At 46.4% G+C, this 14,924-nt stretch overlaps 1 protein-coding gene across 2 annotated transcripts in view; it reads left to right on the top strand.

The window, feature by feature from the left end:
- Positions 1–10,904: 10,904 nt before the first annotated feature.
- Positions 10,905–14,924, top strand: part of ENC1 (ectodermal-neural cortex 1) — an 80,515-nt gene continuing 76,495 nt past the window's right edge. The window contains exons 1-2 of one of the 2 annotated variants that reach the window (XM_085890817.1): positions 10,905–11,350; positions 12,104–12,169. The gene's annotated coding sequence lies outside the window, so the exon portion shown is untranslated. The remainder of the gene's footprint in view (positions 11,351–12,103; positions 12,170–14,924) is intronic. The other variant, XM_085890815.1, reaches the window with a different exon arrangement.

Here is a 14,924-nt window from a genome sequence, read left to right as displayed (position 1 = left end):
TTTTCTGTCCTGTCATCTTTTTTAAAAAAAATTTATTTTTATTTTTTACATTGCAAAGCAATATCGTTGCACAATACCCTATTTTTAGTGAGTTCAACTGGCAGTGTGCTTCTGGACAGCATGAAGACTGCATATGAATTCCACGTCTGAATCCATCCATCCATTGGGACCATATTCTGTGCAGAGTGTTGGTGCTGCCTAAGCATTCTCGATTATTGGGCACAATCCTGGACGGGTCACCACTCTGACGCAGGATACCAGCAAGTTGGCACTCATTTTGCCAACGTCAGAAGGATGACAGGCTGAGTCAACCCCACTCAGGAACTTAGGATCCCAAGCCCACCACCATCACCATTAAGCCAACACCAGGTGTTTGTGTGCGTGCATGCACGCACATACATACATACCTGAATGCTGTAGTGATCATTCAGTGTTGTGGCTCGTAGATAATTGTAAGCACATTATCGCCCTCCTCAATTTATAGGCCTTTTGAGGCATAGTTAATTGTCCTTCAAGACCCAGGAACTCGTTTCTGCAAATAAAGTCAAATATTCGCACAAATCATTGAATTAAACTGCATTATACAGATGAAATGAAGAAATTCAATGTGTCCATTTACTTCTGTCATGTCTCTGTAGTTTGTATAAAAATGTATGCCAATATGGATGTATGGTCTTGAGAGAACATAATTTTCTTTTGAAAAAGATTATATAATATAACAGATGCGGTGGTGTTCTTCTATTCTTCTCCTTCCCTTTATAAGGGGTGAGGTCCGATGGCACCAAGCTTCTGCCCTGCCTTGACCACGATACCCCTCCACTGCCTTCTGTCCTCAGCCAACTCCCTCCACTCTGTAACCACCCCTACCTTTCGGATATTCCTCCTCACACAATCCTCCCATCTCAACCAGTCAACCTATTTTCCTCCGACCTTGCTACCTCAATCTTTCAGCTCTCATTGCAATTCTCTCTTCCCCCATCCGCACAAAGTGTCCAGCTCATCTCAGCTGGCATTTCACCAATCTCCCTATCAAGTTCATCTGCACACCAGTCTCCTCAGTTCATCCATCCTCCTTCTATCCACCCTCTTCACTCCTGCAATCCTCCTGACCCAGTTATTCTTGCAAACCTGCAGCCTCTGTTGTTGTCTCTCTGTCAGTGCCACCGTCTCCAGGCCATAGAGGTAGGCCGGTGTTAAACACGATATCAGAACCTTGCCTTTCCATTTTCTTGATATCTTTCTGTCTGCCATTACTCACTCCACCCTCCTCCACGCATTCACAACCACCTGAATCCTCCGAACATCTGCCTCAGATTTACCATTCTCGGTCACTGTTCCTCCGAGATACTCAAACCTATTTCCCTGCCTGATCTCCTTTCCCTCCAACCTGATATTCATTTATTTTCTCAGATTTTTACCCACATCACCTCAGTCTTCTCCATACTCATCTTTTACCCATGCTTCCCAAATGCCTCCTTCCACTCTCCCAGTACCTTCTGCATCTCCCACGCACTCTCCACCACAACAGCCATATTGTCCACGTACAAAATTTTCCCCAAACCACCCTCAAGCTCACCTTCCTGCTTACCAGCTTCATCACCATGATAAACATGAGTGAGCTGAGAGAGCTTCCCTGCCTCAAACCTATGTTCACGCTGAACTCCTCAGACATCCCAGGACCAAGCAAAACTCTTCCCTTCGTTCCCTTGTACATCCCTTCCAGCAACCTAACTTCTGCTAACTCCCATCCATCTCAGTTTCGCCATCACCATCTCTCTCAGAACAGTGTCGTAGGCCCTCTCCAGGTCCACAAATCCTAATGCCATCTTACCTCAGGCTGAAGGATGAAAAGCAGCCTGCGCCGACAAACCCCTCCACCTCATGGTGGGTCGAGCCGTGTCCACAGACCCAAGGACGAAATGCAGCCCGCCCCGCCAAACCGCTCCACCTCACCGCAGGCCGAGCCATGTCCACAGGCCCAACGACGAAACGCAGTCTTCCCCGCCGAACCACTTTAGCTCACCATGGGCCGATCTGTGTAGAACAGACCCAAGGACGAGATGCAGCCCGCCCCGCCGAACCGCTCCACCTCACCGCAGGCCGAGCCATGTCCACAGGCCCATGGACAAAACGCAGTCCTCACCCAACTGCTGCAACTCGTCATGGGCCGAGCCATGTGCAGCAATTGTAAAAGCAATTAGTTACAAATGTTCTTTTCATAAAAGCTGAATATTTTCATTTAATAATATGTGAATGACCTTTATGAGGGAATAATTTGTAAGTTTGATAAAGAATAATAAGAGGAATTGCATGCATCGGAAATGATTTCAGCATGCTTGAGCAGTCGTCCTATGCTTTCCATCGTCTAAAATATTTCGAAGCAGAATACAAGTGTCGTGGTTGCTGAGGCAAGACACCACCTGAGAGCGAAGATATGGCGAAATATTGATATTTGGTGGCCATATTGTATTTATGCAAATTATTCATATTTCTTCAGACTTTTAGTATGGTCTTCTGGGGACCCCACATAAATGCATTATGGGGAAAAAAAATTCCGTTGCAATTTATTTCATGTCAAACCTTGTTTTGCATTGACCACTTTGGGTATGTGCAAGTTGGCAAGCTTTGTCCTTCCTGCAAGAAAGTCTCTGCTTTGGTCAATTTAAAATGCTTTGGTCAATGCTCAATTAAAAAAAAAAAAATTGCAATTTTATATTTAATTTTTTTGTCCTCACTAGTATGTCTTATGAGATGCCGTTTGACATCGAGCAATGTTTGAACAGAAGGTGAATTTGGTGAATATTTCGCAACAGATGCAACACAACACCTGTTCTCTGAGGGCCCTTTGTGGAGAAATTTTCCCAGAGGTGAAACTTAGTTAAACCAACGGTAATCCAGACGGTATCGAAGTTCATTGTGGACAAGTGGTGATTTCTTCCGTCACCAAATAATCAAAATAGATACCTTCTGATATGATCAAAACGAGCCCACACAACACCTGCCCAGCAACTTCCACCTGTGTGAAATCGGTAGTTAAAGCAGGGGTGACCAAACGAGGGAATCAATCGCTTTCCAACTACGATTGGCGAGTGAGCTGCAGTTGCGGTCTACTCGGATCGGGTAGTCTGTAGTCGGACCAGGTGCGTTGCAGTGTGACAGGTTATGGTGCACTCGGATTGGGTAGTCTGCAGTCTAATTTGGCGCGGCGTACTCAGAAAGGGTACCTTGTTTGATCTTGAGAAGTAACACCAATTGGTCTTGAGCTGCTGTGGATGAAACAGATCCTATAAAAATCGATTCTCCATTCCTACAGGATTATCCAGGCTCGAAGGAAAAACCCCACGATCTTCCTTTGAGATGCCGGCGCTCGAAAGGTTTTCCCGGAATGGAGTACATTCCTGTCCGCATACCCAGGTTGGTGGCAACGCGGTTATTTAATCGTTTGTCGGATCTTTCCAAACCACCAACTGTGTCCCAAGTGGAAGTGGATCCTGATTTTTTTTTGTTTTTATATATATAATGGAAGTGTTGTGTAGGACATAACCCATTTAATTAAAGACTCGGGAAAGGGAACTCATATTATTGTATATTACTGTATATTACCAACCGCTCTGTCATCACCAAGATGGTACAAGTATAACCAACCCATCGTAAGCTCGAGAGAAGCTTTGCTTGTCTGACAATGTATGTACTATATTATGTACAAATGAAATACGTTCTGCACTTTTATCTGGTTAAGGTTGACATGACTCTACCTGTGCAGTCCGTAGATGTTGACATTCTGATTTCGTCCAGCGCGAAAGACCCTGATAAATCTGCGTCGGTTGAATATATGGGATGTCCACATTGAAATGAAACAACTTTGAAGCCTTGTCATTTTTTATTTTATTGAACAACGCAAACAGGGGAATATTCACACAGTTCAGAGTCCGTATGCCTGACTTCATGAATTAATACCAGGTGGGGCCTGTCATCCTTCTGCCTGGTATACTGTCGGAGTGGCGACTTGTCTAGGATTGTGCCCAATAGCCAAGGAGACTGCTTTGGCAGCACCAACGCTCTGCACAGAGTATGGTCCCAATGGATGGATGGCGGCAACTGCCACCGTGACTCGCTTTTTCAGCTGAACGATGTCCTGCACCTTCGTATAGTGCGCTTTGAACTTCACATATAAAATTTATACAGAAAAAAAAATTAGGCTTCAAAGTTGTTTCATTTCAATGTGGACACGCTGCGCGTTACAGAACCTGACATTGTTTTTGGATCCTACTATTAATTTGTAATTGGTCACTGGCTTTGTCAGCGATACAAATTTTTACTACGGACCCTCGGCATCAAAGCTACATGTATGGAACAGTTTCAAATGGAGCACCTTGCCGCCGTAAGAGCATTTAAATTGAATCGGATGTGGTAATAATGCGAATTGTTGCTCCCTGCTTGCTGGTTCGATGACAGAAGACACCATTTACATTTTTTGCCTCCTTCATCCCCTACCCCATCTAGAATCCCATGCGGGCATGGGAAACTTGCTAGTGTATTTAAAAATCGAATTCGCAGGAGATCGATACAAACCAAATTTATCTTCTTGAGGAAGTTCAGTCATTCAAACTCCTGGGTCTCGCTATCAGCCATGATCTTTCTTGGGCAAACCACTTTTCAAAGATGGTTGACAAAGCCAGCCATCGAATGGCCATCCTCCATCATACAAAGGCCTTCTTTGGCACACCCGATTTTCCTATATCCACCTACAAGGTCTTCATCCGCAGCTTGATGGAGTACTGCTCTCCACTCTGTGCTGGGCTTCCGCACCTCGCATCTTACTCAGGTTGACGACATTGAAACAAACGCCCTCAACATTATTGGAATCTCCAACGATGAAGCTGAATCTATGGACCTATCACTTCACCATCGTAGATAGGTCGGTGGTCTCTGTTTTCTACCACCTCCTTTCTGGTTTTGCACTCTCTGCTCTTTCCGTGCTTTGTCCACCCCTCCAGTTTTCTGCAGGGCACACACGTGAAGCGGCATCATTTTGCCTTTCGTGTTGTAATACGTACATATGCGGGTTGGTCGGTCGCGGTTGGAAAAAAAACCGATTGACTCGGATTCCGAACGCCTCGTATGTCTTTACTTTCCACCCTAAATTGGTGACCCCGACGTGATACAAATGGACGGACAAAAGGAGTTCCAAACGATCAACCGTTCGCCAGGAACAACCAGGCAGCTGTGCCTTTCGCAGTCGCTCGACCAGCTTCATCCATGGTAAACGTTTTGTGCCATATCCTGATGCTGTGTGGACTGTGCTTCACCGCTGGCAGACCTCTGGTAGCTTGGACATGTCGTGTTTGAGCCTGGGGAGTAACTGCTCAAATCTATCTGTCTGGGTTCTTCCCGACATTTTTGTTCTTTGTTCCTTTCACACTTCTTTCTAATTTGTTTTTTCACAATTCTCCTTATTCATTCTAATTCTTGCTTTTTCTTCTCTTTCATCTCTTTTACTCTCTATTCCTCTCTTTCATTGTCTATCTCTCTCTCAGGAGAAGTGAATTCTTGCAGAAAGTTTTCTGTAAGAATCACTTGGCTGCGCCTGGATGAGTTTGACGGTAGTGGAGTAGCGGCTGATACCCGAATCGTATTCCAGGTTCTTCCTGATGACTCCATCTTTGCTCTTTACTTCTTCGGGTTCCTTCTTGGTCTTCCGTTTCATTGTTAAAGCTGCCACCACTCTGGCCTAAAGACCCGCAGCACAAGTTGAAGCGCAATTGGACATCCGGAACATGACTGCCGAGTTGACACGGTTCAAATGCATCGTTGGCTCCTTGTCACCAGAATATGCGACGGAGGCGAGATATTTTACTACAACCTCCAACGAAAACAATTTTGAAGGCAGCGCTCATAAAGAGCACGACCCCCTCTGAGCATCGGCGCTTTCAACAACTCCTTACAGCCAAGGATTTAGGAAATTGAAGACTCAAACAACGACTGCATTCATATGTTGCAACTTTTTGGTGACCACCATACCACCTTCGACCAGTCGTTCCTTCGTGAGTTGTTCTTGCAACGTTTAACACCACTTGTCCGCATGATACTTTCAGCTAACGCAGAGCTGGCATGACCTGCCACTGCGGATCTGGCTAATCATTTCATTGACACCGCAGTGTCCTTTTTATCGGTGTCAACTTGTTAGTACTTTTACATCATGAACTTTGTTCCGTTTACTTGTCCAACCAATGGCAGTCATGTAAGTGTTTTTTAAAATCTGGTTTCTAGCCAATCATTTTGCCCCACACTACTATTGGGCTCTTGGACCTCCCCCATGGGGGACCGGTGTTGAAGGCGTTAACGGAAGTGTGACGATGCTTCCCTGACTGGCAGCTCGCTATTTACACGATAGTGTAAATGATTCATGGACTTCAGTTTCACTGTAGTTAAACAAAAGTTCACTGGAGTTCTTCGTTTTCTTGTGGATATAGGGGCAGAGATGAGCAATGTACCTCCGTCTCCCACTGAATGGAAAAATTGACAAAAATATTCATTACATAACACGATACGACACTGCAATTGCTCCTTTTGGAGAGCGTCTCCTCCAGCTTGATTTGGGTTCATGTCACTCATTTCCTTGGGTGTTCACTATTGATGACATGAGATACTCTGTCTTTGATACGGATTTTTTGTGTCATTTAAAGCTCCTCGTAGATGTCAAACATCACAGTCTATTGGATGCCTCAACACAGCTTAGTTGTCTCGGTACAGCATCCATCGTTTCGTCGCTGAACATCACCCGTCTTACATCCACGCCCAGGTGCCCTTTTCAGAAAGTACTTTAATTTCACACCCATCAGCGACAATTGAGCCCATCAAACACCAGATCACGCATCACATCAAGACCACAGGATCCCCTGTTTTTGAGCATGCTCACTGACTAGCACCCGAGAAATTATGTCGCCCGCCAGGATTTGACTGCATGTTACAACGGGGGTTCATCTGACCATCGTCCAGCAGTTGGGCTTCACTGTTACACCTGGAGATTGGCATCCTTGTGGGGATTACCGGTCATTAAACAATGGAACTGTTCCAGACTGTTACCCTATTCCACACATTCAGGATTTTACCGCGACACTCCATGGTGCTACAATCTTCTCTGAGGTTGACCTCATTTAATTTTGTGCATACCATCAGATTCCTATGGATCTAGATGACATCCTGAAGACAGCAGACACCATGCCTTTCAGCCTGTTTAAATTCCTTTGTGTGCCGTTCATCCCACACAATGCCGCACAAACCTTTCAACGTTTTACGGATCAGGTTCTCCAGGGATCACACTTCTGCTACGTGTATGGAAATGTATAATATATATATATATATATATATATATATATATGTATAATATATATATATGTATATGTATATATATATGTATATATATATATATATGTATATATATATATGTATATGTATATGTATATGTATATATATATATGTATATATATGTATATGTATATATATGAAAGAAAGACCCACTCACATCTCTCACCTGTGAATGGAGGGAATAGCCAATCAGCGCTCACCCAATCAACGACACCAAGGTGGCTGGGATTATACAAATGATTGACCCCTCCCACAATCCTCCAACCAAAGAAGCTGCATAAAGCAACACAAGAAGACCTGCCCAAGGTAAGTGATGAAACCAGTCCGGTAGTTGAGGGGGTGTGTGGCATTGGGATTCTCATGTGTGAACGTCTTTATAGTTGTTGAAGAACTCTGGGAAGGGTTCTAAAGCAGCATCGTGCTTACCTTGCGTAGGTCTTCTTGGGTTGCTTTATGCAGCTTCTTCGGCTGGAGGAGTGTGGGAGGGGTCAATTATTATTCATATATTTATATTTGTGTTTTTATATGTATATATATTTTTATTTTTCTCTATACTATATATATATATATATATATATACTTCTTATATAATCTCATTCTAATTGCCAGTGCAACTGGAGAAGAACATCAGCGGCACCGACATCTCCTCTTCACCCATTTTCAGGACTTCTGTGGTATCATCAATCCCACAACATGCATATTTGGCATTCCAGAGTTGAATTTTCTCAGCCACCGTGTTGACCAACTCGGGCATCTGTCCGCTTGAGGAGAAGGTGCAGATTATTCGGGATTTCCCGTTACCTTCATCTCAATGCAAACTGCGAGAGTTTTTGGGCCTCATCAACTTTTACCATCGATTTATTCCAAACACAGCCACAGCACTGCAGCCGCTGAACGATTACAATTGGGAAGCACCCTGAAGTGTTTCGATGAGCCAACTTTGTCAGCCTTTCACACCATCAAAGACTCACCTTCCCATTCCTCGCTCCCAATTCATCCAAAGCCAGAGGGACCAACATGCTTGATGGTAGACGGGTCTGAGGTCGCGGGGGTGTGGCCCTTCACCAGTTCATCCATGCCGACTGGTATCCATTGGCCTGTTCTCAAATACTGAAACCACCAGAGACCAAGTACCAGTACCTTTGGTCGAGAATTACTCGCTGTTTTCTTCATCGTCAAGCACTTCCGCCCCTTCTTAGAGGCCAGACAGTTCTCTGTCATGACTGACCATAAACCTTTAACTTTCACTCTGTTCACTCATTCGGACTCTGTCCTCGCACACTTCACAAACTCAGTTATATATCACAATTCACCACCAACATCCGGCTCATCAAAGGAATCGTGAACTTGGCAACTGATTTTCTCTCGGCAGCCGATTCTCTCTCATGCATCAAGGTATTGACGTTGTCTTCTTCCAGCACACTACCTACCTACTACCTGGCAGCACAACGAGAGGACACGGATCTCCACCACCTGCAATCTGCAGAAGGTTTGCTTACATTTTGTGAGGTACCACTCCCAGGAATAAACACTACCCTCGTGTGTGATACATCGGCAGGACAGTCATGCCCTTTCGGTCCTGCGGAATTCCCTCGTATCGTCTTCGACACTTTTCATTCACGGTCGCACCCGCGTATTCGAGCAACCCAGTGACTCCTCGCCACACGCTCCGTCTGGCCAAGCATTAACGCTGATGTGCACTGTTGGGCGAAGCAATGTCTTCAATGCCAACACTCCAAGACCCAATGCCATACTTTCACACCACGTGCTAGCTTTACAACACCGGAAAGGCGTTTTGGAAAGTTCCACGTGGTTCTTGTCAGTCCCTACCACCTTCAAACGGGCACCACTATTTACTAACTTTTGTTGACCGCTTCACCTGTTGGCCAGAGGCAACACCGACAGCTGACATCACCACACCTACCATCGCCAGGGCTTTTATCCACACCTGAATCGCACGTTTCGGTGTTCCATCAAACATCACTAGGGATCGAGGCAGCCAGTTTGAATTGGTTCTATTTCGTGAGCTGACTCGACTCCTGGGTACCGACTAAAGAATTCTTCTCGCAGATGAAGACGTGTCGATCTGCAATGAAATCAACAGGACCTTGATTGAGGTATGCTAACCACCGTGGGAAACAAGGAGAAGCTCACCTCATGGTCCTTTGTTTTTGCTCCAATGGTTGGTGTACCTAAATCAACTTTCTGTTGATTCCATCCTTCCTTCCACAGATAGTTCGGCTCGGTTGTTGAGTTGGTGAAGCCGTTTCATTGTCCTCATCGTGTGTGGTTTTTGAATCCCATGACTGCATGGACATAGGAGTTTCGGTCATTTATCAGTTCTCTACAACAGAGTGGCGACCAGTCCAGGGTTGATTCTTCTAGCCATGGAAATACGAGTGTTCACGACCGGTGAGTACCACGAATCACGATGATCTGTCAAGAGTATGGGCTCCCTATTTCGAGGTAGTTCGAGATATTTCCATATCAAAGCACCAGTCAGCACCGATTACCATCACTCTGGCTGCTTCAAACTTGTGACCGACTTCAAGATGACCCCGAGGTCAATCTGACCACTCCCGGAGCAAGTCATCTCGCTGAACATGTCTCCCAAACTTTAACGTGAGCATGAGAGAAGAAGCTGTAACTTTTTGGAGAAGCCTCCCACGTGTAAGAATGTCATCCATCGATGAACAACAGCATTTATGAAATTTTCTCAATCAATCAATCAATCCCAGAGAAATAAACAATTATTTAATTCCACATTTCCGTTTTTGAAACACGAAAACAACTTGCTTTTGATCGAAGACATGGCGTTTGTGTTTTAACGTCGTTGTGGGTGAGGTGTTGGGCGTCTGGAGTGGTTCTGGATGCTTACAAGGAGTGAAGGACATCAAGAGTGCAATCTCTATCCACATTCCAGTCATGCCTGGCCGATGGACACCACGTTTGAAGTCGGTTACTCTTCCCCAGCCCCTCTAACTCAGCCCCAGCCCAACCTCACGTCTCGAACCTCCTTGAGTTCATTCCTTCTGTGGAAACCAAGTATAAGTTCGGACATCATTCTTGGGGTTTCGTCCACACTGGAAGCTTTCCCCAAACAGCAGGTGCGCCCGGGAAGCAAGTGGCTGTATTTTGCTTTTCCTGATCTCATCCATATCCATGGGAATGGGGACACTGTCAAAACTGGGATTTGATCACGTTGTCAACGTCATCACTGTGAGAAAATCGACCTCTTTTTGCTGTTCAAGGAAACAGGTGAAGTTTCTTTGTGAGCAAACTCTCCAATCATTAAACCATCGAATCTGGCATACCCCTCCAACACTCCAGCTCCCCTTTCCTCAATCTCCTCCAGCCCTTCAAACTCCAACATCTCACCCCACGACCCTCCCCTGTCCCACTCCCACATCCCATCCCACTCCCACATCCCATCCCACTCCCACATCCCATCCCACTCCCCTCTAGCTCCTCCCACTCCCCTCGCTCCTCCCACTCCCTTCGCTCCTCCCACTCCCACATCCCATCCCACTGCGGCACTATATACTCTGTTTGAAAAGAGTAGGCCATTGCGTGCTCGTAACTTGGTCACATTTGGTGCGTAGGGTTCAGTTTACTGTCCTCTGTAATTAACACTTCATGCAGCAGGTGGTTCAGCGATGTCGCCCTGACACAGCCATGATGGGTTGAATGGCCGAGTTATCAGAGTGTGTTTTACTTTTGGACCAATGTCCACTCCCAGCGGCCAGCACACTCTTTCATGAGTCGTGATGTGGTGAGGTCACAGCACTTTCCATTTCCTCCCCACGCCCATTACCCTTCGTGTCCCTCCTGCATCCGTCATCCCACCCCTTGCCCCTAACCCCTTCCCACTTCTCGCTTCTCATCACTCCATCCGCCAACAGTCTGAGCACGAACATGGCCGCCGCACTGGCGCACTGTTCTCCATCCTCGGGACCCACACTGGGTACCTTTCGCACTCACGGTGAGTCCACGTGGGGTGACCGGCACCACGTGATTCCGATTATTGGATTCTTCTTCCTCCTTGAAATGTTCTACTTTGTTTGAATGTGTTGAACAACTGAAAAGTTTAACCAAACGGTGCAGTAGTGACGGTACCTCGAGCTCCCCTCCCTCACCTCCTCACATCTCCTCTCCTCCCTTCCTTCTCCTTTCCTCCTCCTTCTCCCTTCCTCCTCCTCCTCCTCCCTTCCTCCTCCTCATCCTCCTTCCTTCCTCCTCATCCTCCTTCTTCCTTCCTCCTCATCCTCCTTCTTCCTTCCTCCTCATCCTCCTTCTTCCTTCCTCCTCATCCTCCTTCTTCCTTCCTCCTCATCCTCTCTTCCTCATCCTCCTCCTTTCTTGCTCCTCTCTTTCTCCTCATCCTCCTCCTTCTTCCTTCCTCCTCTCTTCCATCTCCTCCTCCTCCTCCTCCTCTCTTCCTTCCTCGTTTCTTCCTTCCTCCTTCTTTCTTCCTCCTCCTCCTCCTCCTCCTTCCTTCCTCCTCCTTCCTTCCTCCTCTCTTCCTCCTTCCTCCTCTCTTCCTCCTTCCTCCTCTCTTCCTCCTTCCTCCTCCTTCTTCCTTCCTCCTCCTTCTTCCTTCCTCCTCCTTCTTCCTTCCTCCTCCTTCTTCCTTCCTCCTCTCTTCCTTCCTCCTCCTTCCTTCCTCCTCCTCTCTTCCTCCTCCTCCTCCTCCTCCTCCTCCTCCTCCTCCTCCTCCTCCCTTCTTCCTCCTCAGGCTCATCACAAAAATTCCGAAACGATGCTTGTCCACGATGGTGCTCTTGTACACTTGGCACACACAGTACGTGTTGATTACCTGTCTGCGGTCATGATGTGTCCGCGTTAATGTTCATGTTCTCTTTTCAACACGTTTGATACAATAACCGGGTAGTGTGCACACCACTCGCTGGTATCATACAATAACCGGGTAGTGTGCACACCACTCGCTGGTATCATACAATAACCACGTAGTGTGCACACCACTCGCTGGTATCATACAATAACCGGGTAGTGTGCACACCACTCGCTGGTATCGTACAATAACCGGGTAGTGTGCACACCACTCGCTGGTATCGTACAATAACCGGGTAGTGTGCACACCACTCGCTGGTATACAATAACCGGGTAGTGTGCACACCACTCGCTGGTATCATACAATAACCGGGTAGTGTGCACACCACTCGCTGGTATCATACAATAACCGGGTAGTGTGCACACCACTCGCTGGTATCATACAATAACCGGGTAGTGTGCACACCACTCGCTGGTATCGTACAATAACCGGGTAGTGTGCACACCACTCGCTGGTATCGTACAATAACCGGGTAGTGTGCACACCACTCGCTGGTATCATACAATAACCGGGTAGTGTGCACACCACTCGCTGGTATCATACAATAACCGGGTAGTGTGCACACCACTCGCTGGTATCATACAATAACCACGTAGTTAGCACACCACTCGCTAGTTTGATACAATAACCACGTAGTGTGCACACCACTCGCTGGTTTGATACAATAACCACGTAGTGTGCACACCACTCGCTGGTTTGATACAATAACCGGGTAGTGTGCACACCACTCGCTGGTATCATACAATAACCGGGTAGTGTGCACACCACTCGCTGGTATCATACAATAACCGGGTAGTGTGCACACCACTCGCTGGTATCATACAATAACCGGGTAGTGTGCACACCACTCGCTGGTATCGTACAATAACCGGGTAGTGTGCACACCACTCGCTGGTATCATACAATAACCGGGTAGTGTGCACACCACTCGCTGGTATCATACAATAACCGGGTAGTGTGCACACCACTCGCTGGTATCATACAATAACCGGGTAGTGTGCACACCACTCGCTGGTATCATACAATAACCGGGTAGTGTGCACACCACTCGCTGGTATCATACAATAACCACGTAGTTAGCACACCACTCGCTAGTTTGATACAATAACCACGTAGTGTGCACACCACTCGCTGGTTTGATACAATAACCACGTAGTGTGCACACCACTCGCTGGTTTGATACAATAACCGGGTAGTGTGCACACCACTCGCTGGTATCGTACAATAACTGGGTAGTGTGCACACCACTCGCTGGTATCGTACAATAACTGGGTAGTGTGCACACCACTCGCTGGTATCATACAATAACTGGTTAGTGTGCACACCACTCGCTGGTATCATACAATAATTGGGTAGTGTGCACACCACTCGCTGGTATCATACAATAACCACGTAGTTAGCACACCACTCGCTAGTTTGATACAATAACCACGTAGTGTGCACACCACTCGCTGGTTTGATACAATAACCGGGTAGTGTGCACACCACTCGCTGGTATCATACAATAACCGGGTAGTGTGCACACCACTCGCTGGTATCATACAATAACCGGGTAGTGTGCACACCACTCGCTGGTTTGATACAATAACCGGGTAGTGTGCACACCACTCGCTGGTATCATACAATAACTGGGTAGTGTGCACACCACTCGCTGGTATCATAAATAACCGGGTAGTGTGCACACCACTCGCTAGTTTGATACAATAACCGGGTAGTGTGCACACCACTCGCTGGTTTGATACAATAACCGGGTAGTGTGCACACCACTCGCTGGTATCATACAATAACTGGGTAGTGTGCACACCACTCGCTGGTATCATAAATAACCGGGTAGTGTGCACACCACTCGCTAGTTTGATACAATAACCGGGTAGTGTGCACACCACTCGCTAGTTTGATACAATAACCGGGTAGTGTGCACACCACTCGCTGGTATCATACAATAACCGGGTAGTGTGCACACCACTCGCTGGTATCATACAATAACCGGGTAGTGTGCACACCACTCGCTGGTATCATACAATAACCGGGTAGTGTGCACACCACTCGCTGGTATCATACAATAACCGGGTAGTGTGCACACCACTCGCTGATTTGATGTTCTTGTTTTGTGCCTCGAGGGTGTCGAGTCCGATGAATGTATTGATGGGAACTTTGTTCTATGACAGCTGTGTAGGCGACAGTGGATTGTCACGAGGTGCTTCACTCATTCGTCCAAAATTCAAAATGTCCAACATTTATTTGGATTCCTTTCCTTCACTGGTGAATTGCACAATCACCGGTTTGACCGTAGAAAGTGGAACGCCAAGGTTCTGAGCTATCTGATGCTGGCTGACTCCACCTTCCAAATGGCCAACAATTCATCCTCTGAAAATCGGAAAGTTTGTGGGCTCCCTGGATTTGAGGCATAGTTAACTGTCATGCAAGACCCAGGAACTCGTTTCTGCAAATAAATAGTCGAATATTAGTACAAATCACTGAGTAAAACTGCGTTATACAAGGTGCCAAGAGTAAATTGAATAAATTCAAGGTGTCTATTTCCTTCTGTCATGTCGATGTAGATGATATCTGTGTGGTTAACGAGAGTATTTTTGAGAGGCAGCTTCATAACATTTATCCAGATAGTCTGTAAACAGGAGAGGTAGTGATTTGAACAGTTGCTGTATATCTGGATGTGTTGGTTCGGGTTGGACAAGAATGGATT

This window comes from Eptatretus burgeri, chromosome 8, assembly GCF_056783735.1.
Source record: "Eptatretus burgeri isolate ZD-2024b chromosome 8, Ebu_testis_v1, whole genome shotgun sequence".
Lineage (NCBI taxonomy): Eukaryota > Metazoa > Chordata > Myxini > Myxiniformes > Myxinidae > Eptatretus > Eptatretus burgeri.
This window is presented reverse-complemented; position numbering and strand designations above follow the sequence as displayed.